General features: G+C 46.7%; 1 long non-coding RNA gene across 1 annotated transcript; it reads left to right on the top strand.

Annotated features, from left to right (window-relative positions):
* The first annotated feature begins 1,110 nt into the window (after positions 1 to 1,110).
* On the top strand, positions 1,111 to 5,959 carry LOC122464869. Its single transcript, XR_006289265.1, has 3 exons — positions 1,111 to 1,642; positions 3,230 to 3,880; positions 5,821 to 5,959. It is a non-coding gene; the product is annotated as an uncharacterized LOC122464869 (long non-coding RNA).
* Positions 5,960 to 12,573: the final 6,614 nt, after the last annotated feature.

The raw sequence follows: 12,573 nt of genomic DNA, 5'->3' as shown, positions 1-12,573 counted from the left end.
AAATCATTTGTGACTCTGGGCCCATGTCCACTAAATGCAGGGAAACTACCAAAAGGATTTCTTTCTTTTTAAGTGATTATTGCATTCTAAAAGAGACATAATTGTATGGCACAGGAAGGAAAACGAATAGTGAAAGATACACCTAACCAGTGTATGACTTTGAAATATTAAGAGAAATTGCTTAAAAGAGGGAGAATTCCAATTAATAGTCCAGGTAAATAAGAAACAACTATTAAATTAATAAAATACAAAAAGCTTCTGCTTCTAAGGATCAACAACATTTGCTGTATACTACTTCCACCTACTGGATAGTGACAGAAGCAGCAAAGAATCTGAGATCCCCTTGGCAAGCATCTAAGGGCGCATCTTCATTGGCAACATTAAAGTGCTGCCTCTTGTGTAGCCGCGGCACAGCGCCGGGAGAGAGCTCTTGTCCCGGCACTCTGAAAAACCCACCTCCACGAGGGGTGTAGCTACCAGGGCGGGGAGTGCGGCGCCCAGCGCTGCTGCACTGTCTACGCGGACACCTTACAGCGCTGAAGCTTGCAGCGCTCAGGGGAGTGTTTTTTCACACCCCTGAGCGAGAAAGTTGGAGCGCTGTAAAGTGCCAGTGTAGACAAGCCCTAAGTGTCGCCTTCCAGTGATCCCTGAAAACAGTGTATGAGGCCTGAAGTCATCACATGAGACCTCAGAGTTTGCTGAGCATGCGAGGGAAGCTGTGGAATCTAGAAGAGCTATCACACTCTTGGACAGCTCACCCTTACCCCAAGGTTATCAGGGCTGAAAAGAAGTGGTGAGATTTCATCTCAAGGATTGTTTTTCTCTTCGGTCTCTACAGTCCGTAACGGAAAGTTACCTAGTGAGACTTCAAGGAACCATATTGTCAATTAAATAATGGTATAAGCATGTGATGGAGGAACTCATCTCTTGAGCACCCCCTGCTGCTACTTGCAGTACTGCAGGCCTTTTCCCCCTCCTGGCATCCCATAGGGTGTCAGCTTCACTTGGTGGGTTTTCAGTAGCTTGCCCCTTCAGCCAGGTCACACACTCAAAACAACCCCCTTCCAAAGTAACAAGAATCCCACCAAACTGTTTATCTGCCCTCATCAGTCGACAGCCCCAGCTCTGGGTCCTTTAAATTCAGTCCTTCTCTTAGGCTTCCAAATGGGCCTTGTCACCTTCTCAGGGTTTACACCACTTTGCATGGGAGGGAACCTGGACCTGCCCACTGCTCCAGGTTCCAACCCAGGGACCCGAAAACAGCAGTCACTTACTGCTCACATCAATTCCCTACTGCTACTTCCCTGGGTCTCTTCCCACCTGACCCCTTTATCTTCACCCCTTAGCTCAGGGTTACAGTTCTCAGATCCTCTCTCCGCCAGCTTAAGTAATTGCAGCCAGAGCCAAACTCTGGTTAGTCCTTGAGCTCCTGTGAGGCAGGGAGAGGAACCCAGTCCCAGCAGCAACTTTTAGCTAAGACTGCTGGTCTCTGATGGGCTGCTTCCACAAGGCCTCTCTAGGCAGTCCTGGAGGACCCAACTTCCTTTCCTGGGGAGGGTTTAGTAGGACTGCAGGACCTTTAGCAGGAGGCCAGGAAGCCCTGGTACACCCATCACAGCATACTTCTCTTTTGTACGACCAAGTAAGTCCAAGTGAATTGATGTAAGAGAGCCTCAAACAATAACTTTAAGCAATTGCTTTTGATGTTTTCAACTAGTCTCAGTCAAATCAAACACTAGAAATAGTAGGGACCATATTCCTAAGAGTGCCTTGAGACAAAGTGAGCTCTTATTCCTTGAAACATTAAAGAGTGAGAAGTGTTTTAGAGATAAAGAATTTGTAATAGCTGTTGCCAACTTGCTATTACAACATAAGATATGATATCAGAGACTTTTTAAGTAACAATAACACTTAGCTTGTTGCTGAGAATTGTACTGGTAGGTGTTGCTGGCTTGCCTGCCTGGCTCCAAGTGCAAGCCAGGTGGATGATATGTGCTTGCTTTTTTGTTGATCAGGTTGTTTGCGCATATCTGCTGATCATGCTCAATACATAATGATTCCCCCCACAAAATACTTGGTTCCTACTCCAAAGTTCCTACTATCATTTAATCTTTTATTTAAAAAAATACATACAATTTAGTGGAATTTCAACTTTTTAAAGCGTTTCCAATTAGCTCTCTGAGATTTGGTAGGGTCTTGTCCAAAGATCAGAACCAGTATTATTAAAATTACTGTGATTGGAAACCCCAGTGTGCATGGCTGCAACATTCACATTTAGGAAAAACCTTCTGTAATAGCTTATTAACATAGTTTGCAAAGTTATAAACACTCCAACCCAACACATAACAAAAGTGGTCAGATCTAGCCAACTTAATCTCCTCATAATACAAAAATAGGATTTCTTCATAAATGAAAATAATCCATGTATTTTATTTTTATAGGAATATGCACTCTGAAATTGGGTGTAAACATTCCAAATCAAGGCTCTGTTCTGTAGACTTATGCGTGTGTTTAACTTTAGGTTTATGACTAGGCTCATTGACCTTTTATCTGCTGGGAATTCTCAGTTTTGCCCACTACAAGAAATAACAAGATTTTTTAAATTGGTCTTCTCTAATGCTGCAGTGGGTCTACTCACGTAGGTCAGTTTTAGCAGCTGAGCAGACCTAGGGTCTAAGCAACTATAACCAAAAAACAAAAACCAACCAACCAACTTGCATTGCGTTGACCAATAAAATTGATCTTTATTTTTTTCCTTTCACTTTTGGCTCTGTTGCTCCAGATGAACAGTATCATTCACCCATGACAAGGAAATGTGCTGTATTTAGTGCCGGACTAGCAGTTCTTATACCAATCAGATGAGCCTCAGGTTATATCTGCATTGCATTGTAAGCCCAGGCTGAGACTCAGGCTTAAGCCCTAACCTGGTTTCCATCTATACAAAATATTTTTGGACTTGGGCTCAGACAGTGGAGGATCAGAGCAAGGGTCAAGCCAGGACCCAGGGTTCAAGCCCTATCGTTTTACAGTGTAGAAGCAATCCCTCCCGCCCCCAGACTTGGGTACTTGGAGTCCACTAAAAGTATTCCGCAATGCTACAGGCCCACTTCCTTTGTCCTCTCTCTCCCAAGACTCTCCAAACAATTTTCAGGAAACTGACGCACCCCCCTTCACCTTGTTCTACTACAGCAGCTTGGTGTTTAACCCTTCCATTTTATTCTGACTGCAGAGCTGCAAACACATCTGAGGAGAACCTTTGGCATTTGCACTAGATATCGACCAGAAGTCCTTTACAAAGCGCACTGCACCCTGGTCATGGGGGCACAGCCAGCTTTTGGTTAATCTCAGGTGCAAGGCCAGCAAAACAACTGATTTTAGTAAGAGTACCAGGCATGACCATGCATATCAGCAAATAGCGAAGAAGCTAGTGGTGTTTGAAATGTAGCAGCCCGGTGACCAGTGCAGGGAACAGATTAAAAGACTCAAGACCGAGTACTGGACAACCAGTGACCACCACCACACCTCTGGCAACTCGCCAACATCATGCTTATTTTATGATGAGTTCGACTGAGTGCTGGGGAATGCACCAAGCATGAAGCCACCAGTGGTACATGATGACCTGGTCAGCTAGGCTGATGCCCTGCTGGCCCCAGAAGACAGCATGGAAATCGATGGGAGCCAGCAGCAGGTGCCGAATGAGGCAAATGAAGTGACTCTGCCGATGAAACTGGTACTAGAGGAGACTTTGCCACAGGAGCAGCTGCAGCACATCCTGGGGCCATACTCAGGAGGAGCTTTTGGATGCCCCATCCCTCCGGGGAACAGCCCACCACGGAACTGGCAGCGGAGACAAAAGAGGAAGAAGCCGTCCCAGAGCCTGGTAAGTTTCTGGCTCAATTTTTATGTTTATTCATATAAGAATGGGAGGGATTTCTGCTCTATGAACCAATGCAAAAGTTATTACAAGTCCCGGCTAGCAGCGTGTATCCAGTAATGGTGGAGTGAATCCCAGTGCCTTCATGTCACCTCCCACAGCAATGTGGATTTCAAAATGGAGACAAGGAAATGCAATAGGTAAACAGGCATCTACAAGCCTGGGAAGGCTTACATTTTGCTAGTACAGACCAGTTTGTTAAAATCAGAACCTTATATTATCTTCCCTGTATGTATGTGTAAGCAGGCGAATAGTCCCGCTATTGTGGGGAACTTTCCTGGCTTCTGCACTACCCCGGTGAAGTGGGCTAGCGAAAGGATCTGAGTCCTCGCTCCCACTTCCTTTACCCAGTAACCTCCCTGCCCTTGAGGACTCCCCTTCCACTCTCCTGTCTGGCAGAGTCCTCATAACCCCAACAAGGCTGGGCCCAGGATTCCTGGGGGGCTCAACCCCCAACCCTGCTGTGGTCACCTAGGACAGGGGCTAGGGTGTCCCCATTCCGGGGTACTCTCTCTGCACTGGGCACGTCTCTGACCCACTGACCATTACATACAAGTTAAAGCAAAGGCAAGTTATTTAATCAACAATTAATTTTAAAAAGAATAAGGAAAAATGGGAAAGGTTAAAGGAAACACATCACCCCGCTCTGTGGCAGGGAACATCACAAACAGTGTCTCTGGAACGTCCGGGCAGTTCACAGTCCGCTCCTTGTAAAGTCCCAGGCCTCCTGCTCAGGCCCTGGCTGTGCTGCAGGGATGCTGCGGGTTGGACACTCGCTCTGGTGGTGGCCACTCGCTCTCAGGCTCTAAGTGGTAGGAGTTATGATCCAAGCCTGGCCTGCAGAGCCTCTTCATTGAGGCGTCTCCCTGTGCTAGGCCTGCTGCCCAGGGTCCCCCTCGGTCTCCCCAGCTGCTCATCGCACCCAGCCGCTTTTCTGGCCCCTCTGGCTCTGGTTGCTGCAGCTCTGCTCCCAGGGCAAGTCTGCTCTCTCTGGGCTGTGCCTCTAGCTTTGGGGCTGCAGCTCTGCTCCCAGGACAGGGTCTGCTCTCTCTGGGCTGCTTTTCTGGTCCCTCTGGATCTGGCCCAGCTCTGCTCCCCAGCTTAGGTTGGTCCCCTGCTTTCTCCTTAGCTCGACCCCACTCTGTCTGACCCAGGCAAATCCAGCTCACACGGAGGACGGGACCTCCCTGACCTCCTGACTCTCTGATTAGCCTGCCCACCCTGTCATTCAGGCTGATCTGAAGCATTGGCCTGTCCCCATTGTTCCTGCGGACTATCAGTCTCAGGGTCCTGGTTTCCCATAGACCCTTCCCCTTTTAGTACCAGGAGCTAGCTAACCAAAACACCCCCACTGAATGTTAGTAAGGGGGCAACAGTCCTGTTACATATGGTACAAATCCCCTGGGTAAGGAGCTGCCTGACAAGACTGAACAATGTGGGGTGGGGAGGGGGAAGAGGTTCAAATGTAGTTCATTTCTGTTAAATGTCATCCATGCATTCCATGGGTGACAAAATCAGTCACAACTATGACTGGGAATTTGAATTCATCCCAGAAATTTGCCAGAGGGAGAAGGGGCCTGGCAGTGGGGTTATTCATGTTTGCATGCAGGCTCTGTTGGAAGCCATGCGGAAGCACTAACCCATGTGGACGCTAACGCAGCATCCTGTTGATTCCCTCATTTATTCTGACCCAATCCCAGATGCCAATTACTGCAAACTTTTTCTGTAGCAGGAACTCGAGATTTATTCGTCACATTTCGGGGAAGGGCATCTATTTCAGGGCCACCTTGTTAGCTCGCCAAACCACTCCACTTGTAAGATGTACTGTTTAGTCACCATACATTCAGAAACTTCTGTGACATACATGCCTGGTTTCCCATCGGCAGCTTGGAATGACATCTCTCTTTGCCAATCCGGCACCACAAGAACGGATGTGGCCTCCAAAATCTGCAATGCCTGAAATTGGAGAGAAGGCTTCTGTAGCACAAGGCAGCCACGAACTTCCCCACAAACTCCATTTCTGGCGAAAATTTTATTTTAATAAATAGTGTTGTTGTAGCCGTGTTGGTTCCGTAATATTAGAGACACAAGGTGGGTGAGGTAATATCTTTTATTGGACCAACTTCTACTGAGAGAGACGAGCTCTTGGGCTATGTGGCGCTCTTCTTCAGATCTTGGAAATGTTACTCAGAGTGTCACAGCGAAATACAGTGTGGAACAAATTCTTTAGCATAAGAAGTTAACACGTATTTCAAGGGCCACTTCACATTGAACTGGAAAAGGCAGTCCTGTGGCTCAGTGACCCAGGGCTGGAGCAAGGAGCTGGGAGGGCCAAGGGAGGAGTCTGGGATCCAGAGGAGAGGCTGTACTAACCACAGGCTTATGGGAAACAGCACAAGGGGCTTGGAGGTAGGAAATGGCCTTGGGAAATAACAGCACAGCTAAAGGATCAGAGGACCCCTGATCAGAGGGTGGGTCAGGGTTCCCTTACTAGCCCCAAGGAAGGAGCCTAAAGCCCCAACACAAGGACTATTGAGTCTATGGTTGGACTCAGGACTGAGCTTAGAGGATGGGGTTGGGGAGTAGCCCCTGAGGGGCAGAAGCTTTGCGTGTTTGGGCTTCTGATTGGACCATTGCTACCCTGGAAGGGGTCCTGAGCAATATGTGACTTAGCCTTTGACTAAGTGGTGGAGAGAACCAGGTAATTGCTGGGCCAAAGTGGCAGTCAATGGAGGGTCCTAGAGGCGAAGGTCCCCGCAGTGCCATACTCCCACACCAGAGGGTGCTATGGCAGCGAGTGCAACTGCTTACATCTCCCTTTTCTGTAGACTGAATGTGCCAGCTTCATAGAATCATAGAATATCAGGGTTGGAAGGGACCCCAGAAGGTCATCTAGTCCAACCCCCTGCTCGAAGCAGGACCAATTCCCAGTTAAATCATCCCAGCCAGGGCTTTGTCAAGCCTGACCTTAAAAACCTCTAAGGAAGGAGATTCCACCACCTCCCTAGGTAACGCATTCCAGTGTTTCACCACCCTCTTAGTGAAAAAGTTTTTCCTAATATCCAATCTAAACCTCCCCCATTGCAACTTGAGACCATTACTCCTCGTTCTGTCATCTGCTACCATTGAGAAAAGTCTAGAGCCATCCTCTTTGGAACCCCCTTTCAGGTAGTTGAAAGCAGCTATCAAATCCCCCCTCATTCTTCTCTTCTGCAGACTAAACAATCCCAGCTCCCTCAGCCTCTCCTCATAAGTCATGTGCTCTAGACCCCTAATCATTTTTGTTGCCCTTTGCTGGACTCTCTCCAATTTATCCACATCCTTCTTGTAGTGTGGGGCCCAAAACTGGACACAGTACTCCAGATGAGGCCTCACCAGTGTCGAATAGAGGGGAACGATCACGTCCCTCGATCTGCTCGCTATGCCCCTACTTATACATCCCAAAATGCCATTGGCCTTCTTGGCAACAAGGGCACACTGCTGACTCATATCCAGCTTCTCGTCCACTGTCACCCCTAGGTCCTTTTCCGCAGAACTGCTGCCTAGCCATTCGGTCCCTAGTCTGTAGCGGTGCATTGGATTCTTCCATCCTAAGTGCAGGACCCTGCACTTATCCTTATTGAACCTCATCAGATTTCTTTTGGCCCAATCCTCCAATTTGTCTAGGTCCTTCTGTATCCTATCCCTCCCCTCCAGCGTATCTACCACTCCTCCCAGTTTAGTATCATCCGCAAATTTGCTGAGAGTGCAATCCACACCATCCTCCAGATCATTTATGAAGATATTGAACAAAACCGGCCCCAGGACCGACCCCTGGGGCACTCCACTTGACACCGGCTGCCAACTAGACATGGAGCCATTGATCACTACCCGTTGAGCCCGACAATATAGCCAGCTTTCTACCCACCTTATAGTGCATTCATCCAGCCCATACTTCCTTAACTTGCTGACAAGAATACTGTGGGAGACCGTGTCAAAAGCTTTGCTAAAGTCAAGAAACAATACATCCACTGCTTTCCCTTCATCCACAGAACCAGTAATCTCATCATAAAAGGCGATTAGATTAGTCAGGCATGACCTTCCCTTGGTGAATCCATGCTGACTGTTCCTGATCACTTTCCTCTCATGTAAGTGCTTCAGGATTGATTCTTTGAGGACCTGCTCCATGATTTTTCCAGGGACTGAGGTGAGGCTGACTGGCCTGTAGTTCCCAGGATCCTCCTTCTTCCTTTTTTTAAAGATTGGCACTACATTAGCCTTTTTCCACTTTTCCTTTTCACTTAACCCCTTATTGATCTTGCTTTTTGGCCTGCCCCCAAACCAAAAAACCCCAGCAGAACTTTAACTCCCTTTAAAAACATGAGCTACTTAGTAAACGAGGCCACCCAGCTTAAGCTGTGATGTTTGTTCCTGTCAACCCAAGACTATGGGCTGGACTGTGCCAGCTGCACGTAGTGAGGGGCAGCACACTTATGAATGAAATATTTCCTGGTAGAGTTTCTGGCAGAGAAGATCCAAGGACTAGCTGGTGTCAATGGCGGAGTTCAGTCAGGAATTTGACAGTCTGATGCAGGAGAAGAGAGAGGAGGCTGCACAGACAACTCACAATTTGCAGACACCTGCCAACAAAGAGGACCTGGACAGCAGACAGTTAGACAAGGAGGGGAACCATGGAAGAACATGAGCATCAGGGCAAGGCAGACGAAGAGATCAGCTAATGGAGAAGGAACAGAGTTGAGGAATGGGTGTGCTGCACTGGAGAACAGGGAGGAAAAGTAGGTAGAAGATGGGGTGGCAAGAAAAAAGAAAAGGAAAGCCAGTCCTTGCAGAAAAGAGGAAGAGACGATGGACCTGGAGCCCTAGGAAGGAGGATAATATACAGGGGACTGGGAGAATGGTCTGCAGACAGAAGGAAGAACAGAGAGGGGGAACCTGAGGATCACATCAACATCAGAAAGAGGTCTGTGTGCCTGGGGACTCCACGCTAAGAATTGAGAGGACGGGGGGTGCACTGTCTGCCAGGAATGAGGATACGAGATGTTGACCTGAGACTGAAAAGAATCCTCATGGAGAGAGTGAAAAATCCGCTGATTATCCTTCATGTTGGGACAGATGATGCTGTCAGATTCCCACTGGAACAGACTGTGGACAACTGCACTGGGTGGGGAAGATGCTCAAAGAATAGATCAGGTGATCTTGGTGGAATTCTTCTGTTGCTAGAGGAGTGGGCTGGAGGACTGACAAGACAATGAAGACCATGGGGAGGCAGTACTGGGGTGTACCAAAGGGCCCCCTTATGGCAAACCCATCCCACAGACATGGTTATGTGTTAGGGACCTGCCTTCCAGCCTGATCGTCTAGAGTTCCCACCCCTCACTCCCATTCCAGAGTTACACTGTCTTTAAAATCCCCAAGAGGTCTGTGGATTACATTAGAAAGAGAAATTCTATCAGAATTGTGTCATTATGGGAAACTTTAACTTTCCAGGTATAGATTGGAGAACAGATGACACTAATAAGGGTAGGGATAAATTATTCTTGAATGTAATAATTGACAGAGTTCTGCATCAGAGAGTCACTGAACCAACAAGAGGTGATGCTGTTTTACACTTGTTTTTGGTAAATTATGAGGACATTATAAAAGAGCTAGTCATAGGAACTAACCTTGGATCAAGTGATCATGAATTGAGTTTAAATTAAATTGAATGATAAACAAAACCCGGTCATCAACTAAGGTTTTTGATTTCGAAAGAGCAGACTTTGAGAAATTAAGGGAACTAGTTAGTGAAGTCAACTGGGCTGAAGAGTTCAAGGTCTTAAATGTGGAGAAGACTTGGAAGTTCTTTAAGTCAGAGGAGGAAAAAAATGATCTGGAATTCACATCCAAGCAAGGGGGAAAAATACTTGTAGAAAAGGTGCTCCAGACCAAATTTGGTTAATAATCACCTCAGAAAGGATGTCTGGAGCAAGCAGAGAGCCTACAAGGAATGGAAAAAGGGACTGATCAACAAAGAATGCTACCTCTTGGAGGTGAGAATTGAGTTAGACCTTGCAAAGGAAATTAGAACAAATAGCCACATGAAGAAGAAAAGAAGTAGGGCTCCTATGCAGTGAGAATGGGGTAGAGATTAAGGATAATCGATGTATGACCCAAAACCTAAATGAATACTTTGCCTCAGTTTTCAATGAGGGGAATGAAGGCAGGATGGCTGATAGAAATGAGTATCTAGAAATCTAAGTGACCACATCCATGATGGAAGCAAAACTTAGAGTTTAATGTGCTCAGATCAGAGAGAGCGGGATAATCTCTATTCCGGAATTCTGAAAGAAGTGCTGTATGGCATTGCAAGTCTACTAGCAAGGATTTTTACTAAATCTATCAAACTGGGGAGTCCTGTGTGACTGGAGAATAGCAAGCATAGTACCTATCTGTGAGACAGGGGAAACAAGTGATCTTGGCAACTATAGACCTGTTAGTTTGACCTTGGATTAGGGCAGTCAGACCCTTTAAAGTCCCACAGAGCCAGGGAGCAGCAAGCCCTGGCCTAAGGAGAAGCCCAGCAGGCGTGTGTAGGGAACCAGCTGGTCCAGCTAAGCAGCAGCTAATGATTGGCTCTGATTCCAAGCTGGAAGATACAAGTAAGGACCCACTGCTATAATGGTGGGGAGGTTGGGAGAGACAAATACTTTTCTGAGCAATGGTAGAAGGCTGCAACAGGGCCTGTAGGCCCTATGGTCCCCATGAGGCTAAGGGACCCTTGAGCCCTTGGGGGGAAGAGGCCACTGCAGTACCAGCCCCTGTCAGGACTATCCCTTTTATTTCTTGCCTTTGTGTGGCTGAAGACTAAAAGAGTCTGGCCTGAAGGCTAAAACAGAGCTTGGATGTGGCTGACTGTTTTGTCCCCAGGCTGGTAGACAGGGCCACCAGACTACAAAGACCTCAATAACATCCAAGGGTTTAGAACAAGGTCTCAAGGAAAGCATTATAAATGACGTGGAGGTAAACAGCAAATGGGAGAAAAGGCAACCTGAATTTACCACAGGTAGATTGTGCCTGCTTTCTGTTGTGTGGAAATATCAACATTTACAAGTTAATCAAAAGGTTTGAAATCCATTTGAGGGCTTCAAGACGTGCAGAGTGTAGCTTTGCTATACCTCCTGGGAATGAAATGAGGCCCTTCTTCACAATGTGGTGATGGTTTGGAAGTCCCTGCATCTGCACTGTGGCAAAGGAAATGCAGTAAATCTAATATATCTAGACTTCAGTAAGACATTTGACATTGTACCACATGGGAAATTATTAGTTAAACTGGGGAAGATGGGGATTTGTACAAGAATTGTAAGACTCATAAGGAACTGGCTAAAGGGGAGATGACAGTGGGTTGTTCTGAAAGGAGAACTACTGGACTGGATGGAGGTTACTAGTGGAGTTCCTCAAGGATATGGCTTGGACCAATCTTATTTAATATTTTCGTTAATTATCTTGGCACAAATTAGGAGAGTGCTAATGAAATCTGCTGATGACTCAGTTGGGGGGCATTGTCAATACAGTGGAGGATCAATATTATGCAGTAAGAACTGAAGTATAGAAATGAGATGAAATGTAATGCTATAAAATGCAGTGTTATGCACATAGGGACTAATTTTTGCTATAAGCTGAGTCTCATCAGTTGGAAACAACAGAGGAAGGGAAAGACCTGTGTGTATTGCTTCTCTATGTTAACCTGAGGTTTTCCCAACTCTGTGATCCAGCTGACTAATAAACCCTGCTCTGTTTTGAAAAGGCTGCATGGAGTTGCTGCAGATACTTGCTGAAGTGCATTGATCCCTGAAAAGAAAAGGATGCATCCGATGAAGTGAGCTGTAGCTCACGAAAGCTTATGCTCAGATAAATTGGTTAGTCTCTAAGGTGCCTCAAGTACTCCTTTTCTTTTTGCGAATACAGACTAACACGGCTGCTACTCTGATAATTGATCCCTGAAGGGAATAAAAGTCTCTAAGCAGGAGTCTCCTTTAATCATAGGATATCAGGGTTGGAAGGGACCTCAGGAGGTCATCTAGTCCAACCCCCTGCTCAAAGCAGGACCAATCCCCAATTTTTGCCCCAGATCCCTAAATGGCCCCCTCAGGGATTGAACTCACAATCCTGGATTTAGCAGGCCAATGCTCAAACCACTAAGCTATTCCTCCCCCCATTTAGTGGGACTCTCGGGGCAGAGCTCAATGTGAGAAACAGGGGTGCTAGGAGACAGGTATTGAGGCTGTTTCAAGGCCAGGGGTAGCACAGATCCTGTAAATCCATGCCACACAGATGAATCCAATGAAGTGAGCTGTAGCTCACGAAAGCTTATGCTCAAATAAATTGGTTAGTCTCTAAGGTGCCACAAGTACTCCTTTTCTTTTAGTGCTCATGAAATCATTCAATTCAAATTGACAATCCTGGAGAATTAACTCCTCTATATAAAATAGAGCATAGGTATTTTCTCTATGCTTTCCCCAACAGCCTCATCAGCTCCTTTCACATGGCTACCAAATACCCAAGGGATGGCAAAGCCTATCAATCACCATTACCATAAGCTTCATCTAGGACCCGGGCCTAGAAGTGAAAATCTCCACATCATCCCTCTACCAGTCTCCTGA

Source organism: Chelonia mydas, chromosome 3 (genome assembly GCF_015237465.2).
Source record: "Chelonia mydas isolate rCheMyd1 chromosome 3, rCheMyd1.pri.v2, whole genome shotgun sequence".
Classification (NCBI taxonomy): Eukaryota; Metazoa; Chordata; order Testudines; family Cheloniidae; genus Chelonia; species Chelonia mydas.
This window is presented reverse-complemented; position numbering and strand designations above follow the sequence as displayed.